Source organism: Corvus hawaiiensis, chromosome 26, assembly GCF_020740725.1.
Source record: "Corvus hawaiiensis isolate bCorHaw1 chromosome 26, bCorHaw1.pri.cur, whole genome shotgun sequence".
Lineage (NCBI taxonomy): Eukaryota > Metazoa > Chordata > Aves > Passeriformes > Corvidae > Corvus > Corvus hawaiiensis.
The window spans coordinates 26139956-26157838 of NC_063238.1; the positions used below are offsets into that span (position 1 = coordinate 26139956).

The 17883-nt window shown below is 40.9% G+C and overlaps 1 protein-coding gene and 1 non-coding gene across 7 annotated transcripts in view; one reads left to right on the forward strand and one right to left on the reverse strand.

Annotated features, from left to right (window-relative positions):
- Window positions 1-17883, forward strand: part of OXR1 (oxidation resistance 1) — a 275865-nt gene that overhangs the window by 46968 nt on the left and 211014 nt on the right. The gene's annotated exons all lie outside the window — the stretch shown is intronic.
- TRNAL-CAG lies at window positions 12298-12380 on the reverse strand. Its single transcript has one exon. It is a non-coding gene; the product is annotated as a tRNA-Leu (tRNA).

The following is a 17883-nucleotide window of genomic DNA, read 5'->3' on the forward strand; positions in this document are numbered from 1 at the left end:
TTTCTAAATGGACCGAACAAAGTTATTATGGAAGTGATAAACAGACTGAACATCTCAAGGGTTGTCTTTTTATATTGTCAGTGGGAGAAGGGAGAAAAGTGGGGGGGAGGAGAAGTGTTCTGAAGGTGTGGTATGATTTTTTTTCTCTTCTTTTAGGTCTGTTAATAAACTTCTTTATATTCTTTCAAGTTTTGTGCCTGCTTTGCGTTTCTCCTAATTCTTATCTCACAGAAGGTAAACAGTAGTGAGTATTTTGGACCAAACCACTACACCTGTTCAAGTTGCTGAAGGGCAAACTGCTACATTTCCATAATCAGTGGAATTCTTTTGCTTTTATTCTAGAAGTTTGGATTTCACATGGGCTTTCTAATAACGCTCTTTACCAAGAGCATGCAGGATGAGGAAAATGTTTTGTTTTTCTTTTTAAAAAGTGCATTTGGAAAAAAAATATGCCAAGGTATAAACTGAAGGTCAGTCTTGCTGAATGATGAAGTCAGCTGAAGGCACTCATGCCCCAATTCAGTCATTTCTTCAGGCACAGGAAAGCATGAAATAGTTTCCCAGGCAGGGGTGAACTTTTCCTCATGCTCAGATTTCATGCTGAGCTTGGGCCTCAGTACCCTGCAGATATCTCCTGTTAGTGGTATGTATCTAGTCTTAGCAGAGCTGCTCCTGCTAGATTCTGGCTGCAAAAATAGCTTAATAACATTTCTCTCATTTTTAGGAAATGAAGTCTGTAGATTAGAGAATTATTATTGCTGCTACATGTGAAACTTACTCTCAATTTGAAACCACTCTAGTTGAATTCCAACCTCAATGTGAAAAGCACACATATGACAACCAGCACCTAACAGAGCTAAGTGGCATCATCCAACCTCTGCTGCATTTTCATATGTAAGAATAGCTACACTGGTGGTCAGAAAAACATTTTCTCTCAGGATTAGCTTGCCAGATACATCTCTGAAGCCTTCTGAAGCAGAACTGGTACCATATAATGAAAGCAGTTGCTGTGTCTTACAGACTTTTTCAGTTGCTTCTAGCAATCACATGATTTCTCAGCTGTCTCCCTTTTTTTGGATGCTTTTGTAAATCCCTGCCCACAAGCACAACACTGTATCAGAGCAAATGGCTTTTCTCCCTGTTCTTTATTTCTTGACAAAAATCCTAATATCCTGATAAAAACCAAACCTCATTTCACAATGTGATATGTCTGCATCCTGCTTGTATGTGTATCAAATCCCCAGGTTAAATTTTCAGCATGGTGAATAATAAATATCTGCACAAGTCCCATGTTTTGCTAATGGCATTTTTTTATGTTGCTCCCTGAAACCTTTTTAAACACTCGTACTAGTGATGTATTTTATTATGGTGTTACAGAAGACACTTCGGTAAAGTGTGTTCTGATTCTGTGTTCAGCAGCATGAATCAGTCCCAGGGAATGGGACCAACTCACTGTCTGTGTCTGTGCTATATTGCTGCAGATGGTGGTCATGGGCTGTTGGCTCCATATTTATGTGGCCATAAATTGCCTGTTTTGCTGACACTTTAAAGTAAATGAAGGAAAGCATCAGCACCGCTGGCTTTCTGGCAGGAAGCCTAAGAGCAACTTGGTATGCCTTATGTGTCTAACTAATGCCGCTTCAATGTTTTAATTAAGTGCATGTCTGTGTGTGCAGAGAAGAAATCAAAGGCATTTGGGAAAAAGAAAGCGTACCTGCGCCAGCGTCATTGAGGAGTAATTTGGTGGGAGCACTAAATGGCTTTAAATTAACTGGAAAATATTTCCTAAATATTGTCAGAAAGGACAAGAAATCAGTCTGAAGGGAAGACCATAAGGTTATTCTGTAGATCTAGCCCATTTTCCCCATATTTGTTGTAAGATGTCATGGTGGTACAAGTTAGAGGAGTAGACATTGTGAAACTAATCTATATGCTGGATTCCATTAAGCTCCCTAATTTCAATTATTAGAAGAACACTGGAAACTGGTTTGCCTACAGCCAGTATTTTTAATTTGTCCTTTCTGTAGCAGTTTCTAAGCTTGCAAACATCCAAAAATTCATTAATACAAGTATAATTTTATAGCAAATATTTTATAACTAGGTAGCCATATTAAAATTCTAGCTGTTGAAATTCAACTTTTCACACGGGAGTTTTAGCTCTTTAGCTCTAACCTCATTCTCACTGTTACTGGAAGAAAAATGCACTCAGTTCTATTCAGACTATCTAGAGAGATGGCTCTTTATGACAAAGAGAAGTTCTGAGGAGCAGGGATAATTCATTTACCACTAGATATGGTCCATGATTTATTTTGGATAATGTTTGGTATATAATTTATTGTTCTATCTGCATTACAGCAAAGCTCAAAGGGCACAACCCTTTTTTTGGTACAGGGTTTGTTATGTCATATTGTATTTGCCTTAATCCATGTAATCTTTTTAAGGCCTTAGTACAGCATGCTTTCCACCCTTTTGCTCATCTTTCAGCCAAGGTAGAAACCTGCTTTATTATTCACTAAATGTTTTTCCAGAAGAAATGGAGGTTTCTCAACACCCCGTCCAAAACTGTGCAACAAACTCCATGAGGGGCTAGGGGTGACCACACAGTCTTAGCTTTTGTCCCTGTTTGATCTTCCATCTGTAATGTAGATCTGAGATATTCTTTGTATTAAATAACCACAGTGAAAGAACAACACTTAAGCCTTGTCATGGTGAACTCTTGTTGCTCTGTATGACACCTTAATTTAAATGCATGTTCTTCTGTGAACTGTACAATCAGATGGAAACTTTCCCCATTCCCAAAACGCCTTTTTTTTTTGTTTGTTTCTTAACATGGACAAGGTTATTTGCTGAACACAGAATTCTGTGTCTGATTTCCTAACATCACAGAGATGTGACGGGATGACTCCTGTGACTGGTGTTGGAATGGAAGGATACATGCTCCGTAGGAAGGACAGGCAGGGAAGATGAGGGGGCATCACCCTTTATGTCAATGACGAGCTGTGCATGGTGCTCTGGGATGGATGAAGAGCTGACCAGTGGCTTATGGGTCAGGACTAAAGGTGACAGGTGACATTATAGGGTCTGCTACAGGCCACCCAAACAGGAAGACCGAGTAGGTGAGGCCCTCTATAGATAGATAGGATCAGCCTCATATTCTTACAAGCCCTGGCCTCAACTACCCTGATATCTGTTGGAGGGACAACTTCACAGGGCATAAACAATCTAGGATGTTCCTGGAAAGCATTGATGGTAACTTCCTTCTCCAAGGGATAGAGGAGCCAGCAAGGAGAGGGGCTATGCTGGACTTGTTCTCACCAACAAAGAGAGGCTGGTGGGGAATGTGAAGCTCAAGGGCAGCCTTGTCTCCAGTGACCATGAAATGGTGGAATTCAATACTCTTAGGGCAGCAGGGAGAGTGCACAGGAATCTCACTACCCTGGACTTCAGGAAAGCAGACCTTGTCCCGCTTGAGGTACTCTTCTTGGTAGAGTACCATGGAATAAAGACCCTTAGGTAAGAGGAGACCAAGAAAACTGGTTGATATTCAAAGATCACCTTCAAACTCAGGACAGATTCATCCCAGCAAAAAGGAAATCAGGCAATAATTTCAGGAGGTCTGTGTGGATGAACAAGAAGCTCCTGGGTAGGCTAAGACTCAAAAAAAGTGTGGAAAAAAGGATAGGTAGCTTGGGAGGAATACAGAGAAATTGTCTAGGCAATTAGGGATCAAGCTGTGAAAACTAAAACCCTGATAGAATAAAATCTAGTCAGGAACTTGAAGGGCAATAAGGAAAGCTTCTATAGGAAAATCCATAATAAAAGACAGACTGGGGAATTTGTGGGCCCTCTCCAGAAGGAAATGAGAGACCTTGCTTCCTGGGCTATGGAAAAGGCTGAGGTATCCAATGCCTTTTTTGTCTCAGTCTTCACCAACGAGTGCTCCTGCCACACTGCCCAAGTTGCAGAAAGCAAAGGCAGGAACTGGGAGAATGGAGAACCACAGACTGAAGGAGATCAGGTTCGAGAGCATCTAAGGAACATGAAGATGCACACAAGTCCATGGGACCTAATGAGATGCATCTGTGGGTCCTAAGGGAATTCTCAGAGGAGTTTCTAAGCCATTAACCATCATACTTGAGAAGTCATGGTGGTCTGGTTCCCACTGACCAGAAAGGGGGAAACACAACCCCTAGTTTTAAAAAGGAAAATAGAAAAAGGTCTGAGGAACTACAGGCCAGTCAGTCTCAACTCTGTGTCTGGCAAGATCATGGAGCAGATTCTCCTACAAACTGTGCTGAGGCACATGGAAAATAAGGATGTGATTGTTGACAGACAACACAGTTTGACTAAGAGCAAATCATGCCTGAAAAATTTGGTGGCCTTCTGTGATGGTGTTACAATGTTGGTAGATAAGGGAAGAAAAACTGATGTCATCTACTGGGACTTGTGCAAAGCATTTGACACTGTCCCACATGACATCCTTTGACTCTAAGCTGGAGAGACGTGGATTTGCTGGGTGCATCACTTGGTGGATAAGGAACTGGTTGGTTGGTCAAACTCAAAAATTTCCTGTCAAGAGCTCAATATCCAAGTGCAGAGCAGTGACAAGTGGCATTTTCAGGGGTCAATATTGGACTGCTGCTGTTTAACACCTTTGCTGGTGACATGCAGGGGGATTGAAGGCACCCTTGCCAAGTTTGGCAATGACACCAAGCTATGTTGTTGTGGTTGACACACTAGAGGGAAGGGATGCCATCCAGAAGGACATGGACAGGCTTGAGAAGTGGGCCCATGCAAACCTCATGAAGTTCAACAAGGCCAAGTACAAGGTCCTGCACAATGGTTGGGGCATCCTCCTGGGCAGAGGATGGATTGAGAGCAGCCCTGAGGAAGAGGATTTGGGGGTGTTGGTGGATTGATAGCTTAAGATGTGCTGACAATGTGTGCTCGCAGCTCAGAAAGCCAAATGTGTCCTGAGCTACATCAAAAGCAGTGTGGGCAGCAGGGCAAGGGAGGGGATTCTGCTCCTCTGCTCTGCTCTGGTGAGATCCCACCTGGAATGCTGTGTCCAGCCCTGGGGTCCCCAACACTAGAAGGAAATGAACCTGTTGGAGCAATTCCAGAGGAGAGAAAAAAAGATGGTCAGAGGGCTGGAACACCTCTCCTGTGAAGTCAAGCTGAGAGAGCTGAGGAAGAGCTGGAAAAGAGAAGGCTCCAGGGAGACCTCATAGCACCTTTCAGCACCTAAAGAAGGCCTATGGAAGAGCTGGAGAGGGACTTTTTACAAGGATGTATAGTGGTAGAACAAGGGGTAATGTATTTAAACTGCAAGAGGGTAGGTTTAGATTAGATATTAAAAGAAATTCCATGGAACAGGTTGCCCAGAGAAGTTGTGGTGTTTGGAAGTGTTCAAGGCCAGGCCAAATGGGACTTTGAAGTACTAGGTCTAGTGGGAATTGTCCCTGCCCATGGCAGGGGAATTGGAACTAGATGACCCTTCCAACTCAAATCATTCTATGATTCTATTCTTTCTCTATTCCTCATATTGTTATGAAAATGTGAGTCTGAAGACTGAAATAGGTAACGCTTCCTTCTTAGCCTCTATACTTTCAAATGTATATAGCAGATGGGGAGTCTCCTGGCAAGGGGAGAAACAAATGCAACAGATGCACAATAAGAGCAAAAAAGCTATGAGAGTAGTTCCAAGAACTGAAGATGCCATTAAAAGGTTATTTACCTTTTGGTGAATTGTTGCATTTTGCCTGACTTTTATTAGTGTGAGATATGAGAAATAGTTTGGCACTTATTATGATAAATTAGTTGTAAATAGAATGATCTTGTTTCTCTGGGTATTATGGATCAATGCTGGATGCTTCCACAGCTCATGACAAAGACAGGAATCCTTATGAAAAACATAGGGAAAGCCCAGAAACCAGAAAAATTAAGTATCTCAGAGTATTCAAACTAAAGTAATGAATGCTGTGGTCTTAAAACCTTTGCTGTGGTCTTAAAACCTTTATAGGATCATCGCTTCACATTAAGGTAGAGCAGTGGTCCTGTACAGAGTGTAGGAAGATGTGAGGAACATTGCCCTTACCCCATACACTGGCTTGCACACAGTTCCTCAGGCAGTGCACAGGCAGGCTCTGGAATTTTTTGCAGCAGCATGTGAATGCTAAAAATTTCAGAAAATGGCCCAAAACCCCATTTTTAATGGGAAGGTGGTTAAACACTGAAAGAGTTTGCCACAAGATTGTATGTTCTCTGTCCTGGCAGACAATCAAAACTGGCTGTGGCCCTGAGCAATCTGCTACAGCTGAGCTGGCTCTGAGCGGGGGGAGGATCCCAAGAAGCCCCACCATCCCCAGTGACCTTCTTGCAGGTTATGAAACAAAGAAATACCTTTACGATAAGAAACCTCTGAAGCCTGAATTTCTGGAAGCAATGAAGCTTTGTCCTAGTGTTTGTCCTGCTGTTTACCACTGTCTGTATTGATTTCTGTCTCAGGGCTGGTTTTGGCCACCCTCCCAGAGGATGCTGAGCTGGGCTGACCACTGGTCTGATCCAGCATGGATTTCTTGCATGTGTTAAGAGGATATTGGGCTAGACTGCAGATAAGGACTAAGTCTAATTATGGAGGACAGAATATTTAGGTGAGGAGGATAAAGCAATGCAGCTACCCCTGTAATCCAGGCAGGGCAACCCAGGGTGAGTCCCCCTGACACTGAGATTTTGCATGACGTTTTGTTTTCTTATCAGTTGTATGAGGTAAGGCTGGTGGGCCCTCCTCTTTGAGGAAACATTGAAGATCCTGGGTGCTTTGGGGAGAAGTCTCTGTAGCTGTGCAGCAGCAATGGGGACCATCCAACTAATGCTGTGCTGTGCTGTGCTGTGCTGGAGAGAGTGGGAGCTGGCAGAGCCTAGCACTAGCACTGAAGGAACAGGAAAATAGGTTCATTTCAGTTAAACATGAGTGTGACATTACCACTCTGAGATCAGGGTTACTATTTCTAAGAGTAAACTACTAGTGGTTTGGCTGACAGTAAAAAGACAGCATTACCTTTAAAAGAGGAATATGACTTTTGCAGATGGAGTAAGACTGGCTTAAGGACAGGCATGCCTACCAAAAAGTACTGTTTTTTCCAATAATTTTTATGAAGAGCACTAGCAGCACAAAGAATAACAAGCTGTGCTGTATTCAGACCATGCCTGCCTATCGGAGATCCAGATGCAAGCTTGGCTTGTGGCAGGAAGCTTTTTGCCTGTGCTGTCACAAGGGTCTCTAGGTTATCAGAAACAACTATGTGTTACTTTCACTTTCCAGGCACCTGTGTTTTCTCATGTCAAAACTGCCCTTTGGACCTGCCCCTCTGCAGTAAGAGCTTTGCCAGTAGACATCCAGGACCCATCTCTCTACTGAGAGAAGAGCTGCTGCATGCATTGTCTTTAATACAATGACTGACTTGTGTTGTCTGAATTGATTCCAGTTCATAAAGCTGACATTTACTTGACATCAGAGTTAACCATCAATGTTCTTAACAGAGTTAGTCCAACTTTCATGTTTTAATAGCTGTGAACAGCATGGAGCCCCAGGTAGACTCCTTTCAGGGAAGATTCATTAGGGCAAAAAAAGATCATTAGCAGCTGGTAATGGATTGTTTCTCTGTAAGATAAACGCAAATTCAGACATGCTTTGAACTGTCGTTGTAGGCTTGCTTCAATGACAAAGGAAGCAGGTGAGCTGTGGTATCCTGATTATTCTTTTTACTTCTGTTTTAGAAAAAACCTTTGAAAACCACAAAGTGTTGGAAATATACTGTCCTATCCACTAATGAGCAGTAGAAGTAATGAGATATCTCAAAACTCCCTCAGTGTCCACATACTTAGCATATACTTGTCTGAACTTCATCTAAGTATTTTCAAAGTGATGTGTAGCTTTGGTATCAGGAGAGAAATACTGGAAGTAGTTTCTATCTATTTCAGTTATTCAGTGACTCATGCTGAGTGGCAAGATCAGATCAGATCTGGGTATCTATTACGCTTTGTGATGAGCATATGAGATGATCTCTGCCATGCTGTATTCTCCCCTAGTCCGTGGGCAACATTCCTAAAACCAGGATGAGGCAGGTTTGCTGATAACCATTTGTTTGCGAGAAAAAAATTTTATCTAAAGGAATAAGTTCTATGTGGCAATATGCTCACAGGTAGGGTGGTACAGTAGTGGTAATAGTAGAGTCCCAATTTGCCCACAAAATCATCTATTCCCCTGAAACCCCTTCAAGAGGATTTCACACAGAGTGTGAGCTCTGCCTCTGTTCTTTCCCCTTCTGGTCAATAAGGGCTCTGCTCATGTGTACAGCTCTGGCTGGAGCTGCAAGGGAATCCTTATTCCTTATTAATTTAAAGGTTGTATTTCATAGAGGCCTCCTTAAAGGAAACTGGCCTTTGGTAAAGCACAACAGCTTTCTGTTTTGCTTTCTGTTTCCTTTTGCTTTCTGTTTTATCTCCTGTTTGCATTGGCACCCTGAAATATATTTGTTTGAAATGTGTATAGTCCCTTTCTTAAAAAAAAATAAAAAGAGAGAGAAAGAGAGGAAAAAAGAAAAAATTTGCCGTTCTCTGAATCTTATTAACCACAAGCTCTGCCTCTTGCACCATGCCATGGAGAGAAAAAAATTCTGAGCTCTTTGTTTTTCTGTAGTTCTCACCTTGTGACATTTTCTCACAGGAAATATTCACAGCACATGCAAATGATGAGAGTTTGGGTCTCAATCCTTGTGACTAGCAATGGCTAAGATGTATGCAGTTTCAATCTCAGAAAAGGCTGATCATGTGCTTCCTTTAATAATGAAATTTATTTGTCTGAAGATCTTGTGTAGCCAATATGATTCTTTTAGTTTTAAATTGCCCACAGAGCTGAACATATTCATGTGAAGAGTTTCTGAGCCTCACTAAACAGCTTGTGTATAAAAGAGTGCAGATATCAGCATGTGATTATGAAATACCAAGCATACATGCTGATAATCAGATTTTTTTAAGTACTTGTTTTTCTTCCCCTCAAATGCCTCTCTAAATTCTGTCCAGTCCATCTTGTGAACGTTTCTGAAAGCAAATTTATGGGAAGAGACTTGTCTCCACAGAATTCGTTTCTGTCAGTTCTGTCAGTTTCTGTGTGTTTTGCTGCAATTTGGTGCATATCTGTAAAAGTGGCTGTTACATACCTAACATTAATGAAGGATTTGACAGATTATTTTGTTCCATTCAGGCCTTTAATCCAGGAGAAATGATCTGCTTGAGAACAAGGAATTGAACTTTACACAAAGATTTCTTGATGAAGTCCTATGGTCTCTGTTGTTTATGATGGCCTAGGATTTAACCCTCCCTCTCCCTCTTTAGTTTTATTCATTCTTACAGTCTATAATTATGGAAGAGTTGGCTTGGAAGAATATTATGTTTTATTTTGTGATTATATTGAAAATCCAAATTAAATCTTATTTGCATATATAATTTACCCATTACAATGTGTTACGAGAAGGGAAATACTGTTAACTACAAGCTATGAAGAATTCTTGGCTGCAGAGTTTTTATCCTGTGGCTCTATGCATCTGTAATGTTGCTGCTGTTTCACAGATGACCTGCATCATGGGATGAATCCTAGGACCACTGAAGCAACTTGTGAACTGCCACTGGAGTTGGGGCTTTTCTTATCCTGAATGGTGGCTGAAGCTCTGTGTAGTTCTCTCTCTCTCTCTGCCCTCCATGCAGGCCTCTCAGTGGGAATTAAAGTAGGATCAGGAAGGGATTGTAGAAAAAAGCTGCAGTCCTGAATAGGTATTTGAATGCATAATTATTTAGTAATCTTCTCATTAGTAGTTTTCTAGGATACTTAAACCATCTCATACTATAGATACATCTGTTCTAAATTATATGATCTCAATATTCATGTTATAATTGAAATGAAGCTAAGGAGGTTCAAGACCTCAAAGTTGCTGGTTATCTTGTCACATATAATTATTTAATGGTTTATATGTATATCTATGTATATCTCTACCTCAGTTATATTTTTTCCTTCAAACTTTGGGAAGCGTCTACACTCTTAGTTTAGATCAAATTACTACTATTAATATTGATTTGATGCCTCTATAAGGTAGATAATATACTACTACTGTAAATTTTGTTGGTGGGACTTGATGATGTTGATTTCAGGGTTCATCCAAAATGGATCCCACAGGACAACCAGCCAGCTCTGCATCCTGCAACTCCAGAGTTCAGGGTTACTGCTTTAGGTGGCTTCTTACTGATTTTGTTGTTTGGCAGATCCAGACATGCTGGACTTGCTGTGTGTTCAAAGCAGGCAAATGTGCTGCTTTCAGAATTCCAGTACTGGTAGAATTGCTGTCAGGAATGTGGAATTAAACACTTTAACAGTTCAGGAGATGAAAGAATCCCTGTGTATGTTGACAGCCTGTAGTGCTGCTTGCCGAGTAAGAATGTATGGGTTAACACCCCCCCATAGGTTAAGTCCTGGAGAAAAGCAGATATATATCTTCTGTACACTAGGTGTGGTAGAGAAGTATTTTGTGCAGGTAAGCACTCTACTCAAGGACTGTTTAGTAGTGTTTGCAGGTGGAAGGAATTAGTTACCTTTGTCAGAGTTTGTGTTAGTATCACATAATTAAAACACTACCTCAGTTTGTTCCTTCCCCTGGAATAATTCATTGATTCACCTATTTTAGCTGCTCATTTATAATGATCTAGTGTTATGTGTTTACAGAGGTCATTATCATATGTATGCTGAGTGTTTGCAGTGCTGGATATTTAAAATTAACTAAAATTTCTAGTCTTCTACTTCATTCATGGGAAGAATGTTCTTGTGACTGTTGCTTGTGATCTTGCTTCTCAGAAATACTTTGTATTCTAGAATTTCACTTAATATGTATTTAACTCTAAATACATAACATGAAAATTTAATTAGTTTACCAATTCGTATCTGCTTTTGAGAGGTTTTTAAATTTTAACAAATCAAGAACACAAAGCAATATCCAGAGTATTCTGGAGACCAAGTTAAAAGTAAGAAAAAAGCATCTAGCATTGAGTTGGAAGCTGTAGTTTTAGAAAACATCTGGAGGCAGAATAACTCACCTCTGGCAAAAGAGGGAGAGAGGGAGGTTTTGCTTTCTCCCTCTCGTGCTCACTCCCCTTCTCCTGCCACTTAAGCAAGTGCCAGAACCCTGTGGGTGATTGCCTGGTAGGTGGGTGCCACTCCCTAGAGCTGCAGAAGCCCATCTTGGGGCAGTAACGTTTCTCACTGCGCCAGTGAGGTGCCTGGCCTGGCATCCAGCATCAGAGCTAGTGCAGGGAAGGAAGGTGGAGGGCTAGTGCAGGCGTGGTGCTGGGGTATTAAAAAAAAATAATAAAAAGAAAGAATGCCCTAGGGTATATCACCATGTCCCGCAGCCATAGGGAGGAGGAGGAGAGAAGATCCAGCAGGCGGGAATTGTGCAGCAAGATTGATTGATTTATTTTACAAACTCTTTTATAGACTTTTTTCTTCATAGTCTAATTGGACAAAGGACCAGCCACCCCTTGGGGTGATTGACTAAAATCCTAAAACATCCATTGTCAAAATATTTTTCTACTATGCTATAAACAAGACTTTTCAAGGCTGCAGGTGTTTGGTTTTTACATAACTCTGCTACCTCTTCTGTGAGAGAGAAAAGTCTCTCACAGACTTAGAAAATAGCAAGAAAATCCTTGCTAGCAGCATTTTTGTATCCACACTGGGGAGCAAGCGAAATCCCACCAGATTTTGGGGGTTGCACTGTGAATTGCTGTCTGCTTTAGGCCGAAACAATTAGATCTTCCATTTTGTTTTAAGACACCATTTTTTAATTTTAGGATAGAATAGAAAGTTCATTTGTCAGGGACCTGCAGTGATCATCAACTGCCTGACAAATTCAGGGCTGACAAAATGTTAAAGTAAGTTTTTAAGCGCGTAGTCCAAAAGCCTCTAAATCAGTGACAGGTTTGGGGCACTCCTCACCTCTCTGGGAAGCCTATTGCAGTTTTTGATCACCCTCTCAGTAAAGCAGGGATTCCTAGTGTTCTGCCGCACCTCTCCTGACACAGCTTCGAACTATTCCTGCACCTCCTGTCAGCGGACACCTGGAGGATGAGATCAACACCTCCCCTTTCCCTCCTCAGGAAGCAGTGGAGTGCGATGATGTTTTTCCTCAGCCTCTTTTTATCCCGAAGTACACAAAGCCAAAATCCTCAGCCGCAGCCCCAAAACACAAATGTCAGAAGTGGGATTCGAACCCACGCCTCCAGGGGAGACTGCGACCTGAACGCAGCGCCTTAGACCGCTCGGCCATCCTGACACACGTGGGGGCGCTCTCACTGCCCCGTCATTGTCTATTTGTAGATATTTTTAGTGATGCAATATTATTTTTCTGTACACAGTGGGTGTTAAAAAACATTCCAAATGAAAACGTATTTTGTGTTGACTCTCTGGTAACTGTAATAACTGATGTTTATTTATACACGTAGCTGTTCAATTCCGTGAGTGAGTGTTAGTGTGTTGAGAAAGAAGCAGGTACTGTTGCACATATATTACATATGCCATGAAGCAGACATTTGAAGCTGTACAGAAATTAATAAAAATGTGATATGCAGTATGTTTCACAACGACATTGCTTAAGGCTGATTTGTTTCCTGTAATGTCTATGAAAATCTCCCTGAGATATGTACAAGTTATTCATGGTAAGAGTTCTCTGATATTTAAAAGGGGGCTGTGACATTGAAACAAATTGCATGTCTTCTTGCTGCGGGATTTTTTCAAAAGAATTCATGTGCTTGAAAACTGAATCTAGGAACCTCTAAATATACAAATTTGGTCAGCATTTGGGAGTGAAAGTCGTATGAAAGGAAAGAGTTGTTCTTGTTTGGAAGCATCATGTTAAAGTACAGTGTCTCTGTTTGGAATGTAAACTTAATAGAAAAAAAAAAATTTGAAATGACACAACCAGACTATCAGAAATGGCAGATGAATCTCTGGCCCCAAAATATTCCTTAGAACCTTAAGAAGCAATATTTTCCAATGAAAAAAAAGGCTACAGTCCCTAGGAGATTGGCCAAGAATTAGTACTGGTTTTATCTGATACTGGTGTTGGAGGAAAATTGTTGCTTCAGTATGGAGAAACCAATTATTCTGGCTCCAGTTTGTCAATGTCTGTCTTGAACTGGGGAGCCAAAAGTGCTGGGCCTGGTACTTTGGTGTCTCATGAGTGCTGAGCTGAGGGAAATAATGACTTGTCTTGACCTACTGGCCATGTCCTTCCTTGGAGACACACAAGAATTGACTGGACAAGGCTCTCTCTTTTCCTGACTTCAGAGTCAAATCTATCTTCAAAGCTGACTTTGCTTTGAGCAAGACTTTTGAGCAGGTAAGTGCTAAATGTCCCCTCAAACCTAAACTCTTTTGATTCTACAACCGTGTGCCATAATTTTGAACAATTTTATGTAAGAACACTTGTGAATTGAGAGTATTAATGCTATATTTTGGATATGCTGTAATGCACCCTAAACCTTTACGCTTTTATCCTTGTACTCATTCCAGGACAACAAGCAGTCTTGTCTGAGGCCTAACAGAAAGAAAAGACTAGCCTGTGTAACCAATATTCCTGCAACATACTGGAAATGTTACGCTTCTTGTTATGTTGGGAGTCAGAAGTCACACTGTAATGCACTTCAGCAGTCTTGGTTGACTTACTGGAAGGTGCAATTTTCTCATATTTAGAATTAGTAATATATTTAAATTCTATAGAAACAGGGTCTTGGAAAGGTCACAAAACATGTTTATATGTGCCAAAATAAGAGTCTTAGCCAAAGTGGTGCTGTTTGTTTGATTGGTTGGTTGGTTTTTTCTAAACAATAGCTGGTGGACTGAACAGAAGTAGACTTATTCCAGCTTTGGTATATAGCAAGATGGGCAGAGTCCAATAAGCAGAAATACAGATGGCAGAAGTTTGACCATCAAAGACTACTCATGGTGTAGTAACTCCAGAATGAGCAGCAGTTGCAGCCTACTCTCTTTCTGCTGTCAGCACATAGCTGTCTGGGTCTTCAGCCAGCAGCTCCACAACCTTGTGTTCCCTACTTCCATACACATTGATGATGTAAAGCTGACTGAATATGTCATGAATTGCTGGGAAATTGACTCAATAGGTCTTAATTTAAATCAAGTCTGTCATAAAGATAATGGTACCCACTGGCTTCCAGACTGGCAGATCACACAGAAAAGCATAACTAAGTGCATACCAAACATACAATGACCTTGGTGAAGAATCTGCTCAAGCCTACTCTTAACAGTGGGCCTTTTTTGGCCCAGAACTTCGTTAACTACAGATCTAATGCTCAGGCTGTTCCCTAAAAATCTGCAGATCTGGATGAATTGCTGGTCAAAATGTAGTGGTACTTGGTATGCAGTTGCCGTACGGACTGAATTGAGCTCTAGTAAGTGAACTGAAAACCTCCATAAAAATGTCATATTTAAAAAGAGATATGTATGCCCAAACACTTTGGCACAGACTTACGTAGCTGCCTGTCCATCACACTTGAGGCAGAAGGTTGTACTGTTGCAGGATGTTGATGGGCTCCAGTAGATGTGTTCCTTATCCATTAAAAAGAAAGTCCCTGGTTTGTAAAGTGCATTGGTATTATCTGTCAAAGGGATTTGCTCTACAGGTTCCTGAGTACATGTTCTGATGATAGCAGGTGAAGAACAAACTCTTTGGCAAAGGTATCATTGTTGATAGTCTCTCATATTTGCTTTATGTGGTGCCTAACCTAATCAGTGATTTACACTGCTGTCAGTGTACAGCACCAGTTGATGTATTTAAATGCTGGATCCAGTATCTCCAGTACTCGAGATAAAAGGCATCACGACATCCCTTGACATGAAAGGCCTCTCTCCTACCTTTGCTATCCCTCCTGTTACTCGGTAGCCCTTCCTTGGACATTTTGGGTTTCTGTCCTGCTTTAAGTAAAGCTTCTCAAAAAGTGAGAGCATCTTTTGTGCTGTTCTTTCTTTGAACAGAATTGCTTTCCTCCTTATGTTTCAGGGTTCTCCCTGGGGCCCTGAAAGGAATACTTACTAATTCAAAAAGAATGACTTTATCCAGTGGGATCAATGCACCTCCTTCCAAAGAGAAAGTGGAGCATGTTATATGGGTGATAGTGACATTAAATCTGGTTAAATAGAGACTTGACTTCAAATAATGATGTCTTTTCAATATTCTTATAACTTCACATTTTGCCCCTAGTTCTGCAAAAGCAAATGTGCTTGACTTTACAGATATCTCTAATCCTGTTGTCAGGCCTTTTTTGGTTGCACAAAGAGAAATATAAAGAGTTGCATAGACTCAGAACATTGCCAAGAATGTGGGAAGCTCTATGCTCTCTTCCTGCCCCCTGTAATCTTTAGGGACCAGACTCACTCATTTATATTCAAAATATATTTACTTCAGCAGCAGAAACAGATTGTAAGCTGGAAACAAGACTGCTCTGCATCAGGACCGTGTTGTCTCAGATGCCGACTGTCTTTGCAGCAGAACTTTAGGTCATGTTGTGGTCACAGGCGGGAATAGCAAGAGAGGCTTTTTCCTGGGCATATTCCCTCTCTTCCAGTGGGATTTGGAGATCTGAGGGACACAGCTAAGAAAAAAATAATCATCTTGCTCTATTCAATGTATGTTGAGAATCATCTTACTCAGTTTAATGGGTCTTCCTTATTAGATAACTCATCCTCAAAACACCTTATAAGCAAGAATTTTCATAAACCTCCTTTGAATTAAGTACATGCCTTTAAATTCCCCAATAATATCTTCCTTTTGAAGATATAAAGCAGATTAAATGTGTGGAACCCTGTGGTGTTTGTAGGAGATCAGGAATACTTGAGAAGGCTGGCATAGTATGTCTGCACTGTCTGTGATAGTAACAGAAAATGCCTCAGGAGCATATGTTATCAGCATGATCCAGAAGAGATAAAGCATCTGTGTGTGTGGCAGGGGAGGGAAGGTTCCTTCTATCCCCTTGATATGGATGCCGAGTTTCAGCTCTTCTTTCCTCACAAATCACTATTTCATCAGGAACGTGAGTACCAGCTGGAGAACTCATTGCTGTGTGATTGCTACCTGTTGAGTTGGAATAACTTTTTTTTCTTAATACTTTTAATTCCAAGTGAAATTGAGGAGTTCTTCAAAACAAAAAGATAGAACTGCCTTTGTGTCTTTATGTTTCATGTCTGCTGTTCACAAAAGTCATGGGTGTGGGCTTTTGTTCCTGCTTAAGGTAAGGCATTAAATCTGTGAACGTAGTCAGTGGATTTCTTGACTGTTTTCACTAGAATGCATTGAGGTGAAGAGCTGAGCTCAGTTCTGTTCCCAGCCTGTCCTCTTCCTGTCCAGTAACCATCAACCCCCATGGATGGAAGTAGTTACACTTGTGATTGTCAGTACAAGGTGTGGATGGGGGGTTGTGTTTAACATGGCTGCAGTAAAAGGTAACTTGACAGCTGATGCTGGGGCAGAACTTGACCTGCAAAATCCTAATTACTAATTGATGAGTAAGCATCTAACCTGACTTTCAGCTTCCAGCTCAAGTGTTCAGCAATGAAAAATATCCTTGTGCTTGTTAGGAAAAGTGAAAAAAGAAAAGAACCTGTAAGTCATTGGAGATGTGATAAGCATGGAAACTCATAGGGACAGAATAACTATATTTTATTGTTAATGGTGACTTTATTTTTATATAGCAAGTTACTCAAATATTTGAAGCACAACTGCACATTTATACTCTATTAAAGTTCTGTCCTTATTTATAAAGGCAATAGCAAACAAACTATTGAACTGGAAGGTAGCTTGTCAATTATTTATGTTAAGTTAATCAGATGATGTTGTGTTTCCCAGACTCTCAAGTGGAAAAACCAGTGACAAAAGTAGTTTATCATATAACCTGTGATGGAGGCCCTGTGTCCTCTCTTGGCCATTTCCAGGAAGGCTGAGACATGGTAGAGAAGTTTTAGCTTAAACAGGGCTAAATAGGTATTGGCTGGTAGACCGGGCTGTGGAGAGCTGGATGTAGCTAACAGAGGATTTAGTGAAGGGGGAGCTCAAGAAGGGCTTGCCTCGTGCTAGCTAGAAAAAGGAGAACCATGTGGGGTTATCTAGAGTGTTGGAGGGGATTGTCTCTTCCAGATATTTTGCAGGGTATAAACAAGCTTTGAATAAAGGACAGTACCTGACAGTGGCTTGGCTTCTATTTCCATGTCATAAAGCCACTTCCTACATACTAAAATTCTATGGAAACAGTAAATCCCAGGCCTGTTGGTACTGGATATTAGTTGTGCTTGACACCTGCTTTTGAACACTGCAGCCTTTCTCTCCCCTCCAGGTGGAATATGTGGGATCTGCAGCCACTTGCTCTCTGGTACACAGGTGAATGCTGTTTCTGAGGTGTAGAGGACAGAGGGAACAAATCTCCAGCTGATTTTATATGGGCCTATTTGCAATAAGAAGAAGAGTTCAACCAGTGAGTTCAGCACTACTAATTATCCCACAGTAAAGATAATGAGAAATAACAATGATGTATATATTATGTAATATGAACACTAAAATATTTAATAACGATTAGTGTATTATAAAATGTAGAAGGTTTCTTAAGAGTGTTGTATATTTGGAAAGTGAGTTTTGTTAGTGCAGTTGTCAATACTACAGTCTTGTGACTGTGTTATGCAGTATGTAAAAGAAATAAGCAATACATTAAGTGCAAGATAGTTCACCCTTCACTGTGTACAGAAAACAGTAACACAGCAGCTGCCAAATATAA